The sequence below is a fragment of the Lepeophtheirus salmonis genome, chromosome 3 (genome assembly GCF_016086655.4).
Source record: "Lepeophtheirus salmonis chromosome 3, UVic_Lsal_1.4, whole genome shotgun sequence".
Classification (NCBI taxonomy): Eukaryota; Metazoa; Arthropoda; class Copepoda; order Siphonostomatoida; family Caligidae; genus Lepeophtheirus; species Lepeophtheirus salmonis.
In genome coordinates, this window is record NC_052133.2 from 32,325,459 (window position 1) to 32,331,458 (window position 6,000).

Sequence of the window (6,000 nt, forward strand, 5' to 3'; positions counted from 1 at the left end):
GAAAAATTGGGTTTACATACATGGCAAATGTCAATTTTTGTTACCCTTAAAAGATTGTATACACTTAATGAATTCTTGAAAAAGCTGAATTGTTTTGTTATACTTTTAAAGGGAGTTTATTCCTACGGAACAGTCTAATAAAGGATGTATGCACGCAAAGCTATAAACTAGGCTTGCGAACGGAACTCCAAATTTAACAGCATTATATGCAACGTGCTATCAATGAACGAAACGCTGAACAGAACAGAACAGATTTTAGCGTTCCTTTCCAATAGGTGATAGTAATTTTGGAAAGGGGTGTAGTTGTCTACGGGATAAGTATCCTATAAACCCGAATATGTAAATTCCGGAGCAATTTTTGAAAGTGGGGATGGACCTAAAGCCTCCACGCCTGAGACGCCCCTGATATTAATATTCATGTAAATGTGAATTAACCACTCTAAAAAGTACTTATTCATGTCCTTTTTATACAGCAATAATTTAATTTATCTTGTATTCAATTAAACACATTTTCCCGCTCTTTGTCTTTTTATTTTTGGCTGTAATTTTTCTTATGGATTTCGTATGTGTGGATTCATATACGAATCATATCTACAGAGGTTCAATCATTTATATTTATAAAATGGCAGACAATATTTCAAAGAGATATTACGGTCAATTAAAGGCCGTGAATTTAAATTTCTTGGATGAATTGAAATCCCCGAGAGTATTAAATGTGGTTTAAAAACTCCGTTTGATCTTTATGACTTATTTTGGCCCAATATTGGCTTATAAATATAATTTATTAATTTTGTAATGCTATAAATGTGGCGGTGAATTTTGGCTACTTAAAGTACAACTACGAGTGCCTCCAAAGGATTAGTCAGAATTATTTTTCCATTCAAATTAACCATAATTTGTTGTATAACGTATTCTATGTTCAATTTTGAAAAAAATATATTCTAGCTTCCTTTTGGGTTGATGTGCTACAAATATGCAATTTTATTACAATGACTCAGTATTATTAAGAGTTGGTCATAAGTTATATACATTAATTTTAATAATTAATTATGACTTAATTCATCTATATTTACATATGGGATTAAGAGAAGATCAATATGATTGAATCCCAATTGACATAGCTATTCTACTTCTTTGAAAATAAAATATTATAATTTTTTAGTCAGCTATTAGTGTTTTGAACTTGAGTTTGATTAATTTTTTTATGATTCCCATGGACATTTTAGACAAAAAAAAAGAAGCTATGGCGCTCCAGACATACATGAAAGTTTTCCCGTTTTTCTATATTCAATTTAATTTAGTAGTCTCATTTAGAGTATCCGACTTTTTATGCCACAAAAATTGTAGTGCTTCATTTAACAAGCGCGCTAGTGTATGTATGTGTACTGTACAATCCTGGTACTACCTTATAAATGGATCACTGAATGGAACGCCGAACGGAACATAAATAATGGCTGAACGATGAACGCTGAACGATAAAAGAAAAATTGAACAGAACCCCAAAATAGCCTAACGCTTACTAGCCATCTATAAACCAAGTGGCAAAAAACCCCTGATCAATATTTTTCGAAATATAATTGAAGACGCACTATTTGTTTGTTCATAAGGGACTTTGAGTATACCTGAATAATACTACATAACTAACTATACAAAAGTCCCATAATTATATGTATAATATAGTACAATATATATAATTGTAAAACTCTCAATTTATTACAATCGTTTCTTAAACACTAATAAGAGTTTTATATAATTTTCAATTCAACCATTCATTAGAAAATAAAATTAGTTATATATACTTTGATGAGCTAGTAAATTGATTTCTGTTTAAACAAATATTTAACATAAAAGAACACAACCAAAGTATGATTAATTATGAAGAAACTTAAAACTAATTTTTGAAAATCCGATATGGTTTGTTTATAAGGGTCTTTATTCAACTGAAGATATCGTTTAACACAAAATGGGTAAAAAAAACCACACATTAAGAGATTCTTATATTTATAAGTTTAAAAAATAACGGATAAAGGTGGCGTAAAATAATGATGTAAAGATCAGATAAAACTTATTCATTTTAAGCATATCTAATTTTTTTATCTTCCTGATTTTTTAGAAGAAGACGATATAATTTTTGTTATCTTTCACTTTATTCAAGGACATCTTCAATACAGATCTTCTCAAATTCAATACTAGTAGCCAGGGGCAGTTCAGAAGGAATTACACTGATAATTGCCCCAACCGACACATGCAGACTCATCTATTAATGAACACCAATCCTTTAATCGAGATTGCACTCTTGAGAGGAATTTACTTTGACAATTGTTAGATATTAAGTTTTACCGCCTCTTCACTTTCTCGACATTGTCTTCCTCTTGTCTTTCCATTACATTTTTCTTCTTTAGGCCATATTTTGAATCAAGGGATCCAATTCTTTTAATTTCAACATATATATTTTTTATTTTGTGAAAGTGAGATTAATATGTTTCATTTTATTCAAAGATACTTTTTTTTAATTTACGTGCACTTTTGAGGATATTGACAAAAATCACATCCCTAGTTGTGCAAATTGCCAATTGAAAATTAAAGTTATCCTTTATTCAATATGTTTTTTACAGTATTGATAAAATTTTGAGACTCGGTCCAACACTGTTCAAGGTACAAAATTATTTAATTGTATGTTTATGAATATGATGTAACAATTTTTATCATATTACAATCTGAAAAAAAAACAGCACATTTTTCTTAAAAAATATATGAGAGAAGAAGTTGAAATAAGCTCAAATTGTCTTTTTGATGCATATTTAATATCCTTTAACGATAAATAATTCATTAAAAGTTGATAATCAGGCTGTTACTGTTAACATGATGAATAGCCCCAAAAAGTTTTACCCTTAGGATTTGAAATAAATGTAACTGAGGGTTTGAAACAGACTAGATCAGGAAATTTCTAGGGTGATCTGACACCTGAATAATTTAAACTAATTAGGTCTCCTCCAAAAAAAATCCAAAAATAGTTCCATAACTGTCTAGTAAAAATCTCTTAATAGAGAACGTGTATTAGGAGTTAAACTGTGACCATTAAGACGGTTCTTCAGAATCCAGGGGGGTCCGTTCCTTTTAGTCTTGACCAAATATGAATTACAGAAAATCATAATTTCTGGTAGGTGGGATGGCTGTTTAAAAAAATTAAGTAGGTAGGACAGTGGGCAACTCGTTAAAGGGAAGCTATACTCTCCAATTCAAGGTGTTTAGGTTCAACACTCCACTCGACTTCCCCTAGAGAAGGAAATATACATATCTTAAATTAACTTCAATTTCCTAGGTCAACTGGATTTATTATTGTACTCGGATACACACATAATAGGGTGTAACTCCATATGACCCATTGGCAAAAAAAAACAACTTTTTATCAAGCCGAAAAAAAGTTTGAACTGAGTATCAACCCTAATACATATGTATTCTAGAAAAACAGACCATATATATTTTTAATCTATCCAAAAACGTCCACTTTTCAAATAAAACCTAATAAATAAATGGATATATTGACAATATTATTTGTCAATATTTGGCAGGTTAATATAATTATATGTATATCTTCATTCAATAAAGTGTAATGTGTCAATCAACTTGCGGAAAAAAAATATATACAAAAGGACTGAGCGTACATGACATACATCCTAAAAGCTATCTAAATTTTTAATGAGCTATTTAAGTGTCTATATATATGCATAACAGTGCATAATCTTAAGGGATTTTAAATTTAGGTAGATTAATGTATTAAAAAAGAGTCAGTTACATCGATTAGATTATTTATCAGTAAAGTATTGATAAAAATAAAATATAACTGTAATAAAATTAAAAATGCACATTTGTTGTAAAATAATGCTTATTTAATTGTTACATAACCAGAGAAAAAGGTCAATAGATAACTATAAACCAAGAGACCACCGTTAATAACACTATGGCTTACTTAAATTTGTATAATTTTTAATATTTACTCTTTAAGGAAAGAAAATTGTTGCATACACCATAGAGGAATATGACAGAAAATAATAAAAGAACATGATCGGTGGTATAATAATAAAAATACAGGGTTGATTTTATCTAGTAGTATCCTTTTTTTTTTCCAGTTTGTCAAGAGTAAAATTTAAAGCAAAAGTTTTCTGAATCACATTTATAAAACAAAATTATCTTACAATAGTGATCGGCAGAACTTTTACTTTTTATATTAATCCTCAGCTCTAATAGTTTCCTCAATACGAGGCTGAAATCCGTTGTAATCCTTGACTGTAAAGTTAGACTCAAGCTTGGTCAATTCCCCCTTCTTCATGGAAGCCTATAGAAACTAGACACTCCTGTGATGAGTAGTAGACTCACTTTCCTCCAGACTACCCAAGATAGATTAGTCCAAAGGTTTCAGGTCTGAAGAAGAGGGGCCACATGTTGAGGTCCCAAAAGTCCAAGAAGGGTGTCTCTAAGGAAGGCCTGGGTCTTATTGGCACTATGAAAGGAAGCTCTGTCTTGTGTAAAAACAAAGTTGTCCCCGAACTTTTCTCTGGCACAAGGTAGCACTTTCTTATATCTACTTTCTCTATGTAATCATTTGCATTGAGACACTCCTTCCTCTCACAAAAATGGGAGGGCAGACTCCATAACGCATAAGACCATGGTTCAGACTATATTTTTAAGACGAAGACATGTCTCACTGAAGCTGATACATTGTTTATATGTTCGGTTGTGATGTAGTGCTATTTTGCTTATTCACATTGGCATCAACAGTGGAAAAAAAATGTTATGGGAAAAGAGAAAAACTTTGACCTAATTTTTGTTGTCCTTGATAAAATTTAGATTATAATTTCCAATTACGACGATGATCTTGGATGCCACTGAGGTCAATATTAAACAAACTAAGTAATTTTCTGTATCAAAAAAGCAACCTCAAGTTCCTAAAAGAACAGTAATACTGTAAAAATTATGGTAGAAATAAGTCCGAGAGGTATATCCCCTCACGACCCTCGACATGAAATGGCCAACCTTTGAAGATTATACAACCATTATTTCCTACCAAAAGGAAATCCAAATATTTAGCCAGAGTTGATTTATATGTATTTAACATAATGCCCATTATAAAATTTGATGCGAGAAGGCAGAATATCCTAATTAAATAATTTATTATTTAATAGAATTTCCTAAAAAAAAGTATCTTTAAATCTGAAGACTTCAATTTTTTCCTAGCTGCTCGTAGCTGACCCTGAATATGGTAATAATAATTGTGATTTATTTTTAACTTAATATCGCCACCACAAATCTCCAAAAAGGGAAATTTAGATCCTATAGCAATTTTATCATAACGACCTGAATAATGACATTTCACTTCAATTATTGAGTCTTCTTCCAAAAGTTCATTGGGAATTGCAGCCAAAAAGGGATATTCTGAATTAATTAAAAAACCCACATATGATGACAATTTTTTTTAATTGTTAATTTCTTAAACAAAATTTTACAGAAGACTCTTGCACGTTCCCGTAAGAAATAACAGCGGACACAATTTTTTTTTTTGGCTGATAGATTGACTCTGCCAGCTTGGTAAAGTCTTGCCAATTACATGACTTACATATATCACCGAATCTGCAGGCAGTCTATCTCAATTTCCATCGATACTTATAATCGAGTATTTTTCTCGATTGTTATGATATCCTGATCAGATGCTTTGATACAGTCTTTCACTGAATAATGAGTAAAGGGCTGTGCTAAATAATCGTGATCGAGGATGGCTGTTTTCATACATGCAGACCCAAAACTTTATTTCCATGTTGTATTTAATTGAGAATTCAGGATGGTCATTTTCGACTCATTAACAAATTCACATAAGTTGCATAAATGCTCAGGTCGATAATCATAATCATTTTTGATGCCTGAAATTTAGTGTTCGCAGAGTTATAATGGTATATTAATAAACTAACATATTTCAAACAAACCTGGGCACAGTTTTTCAGCCAC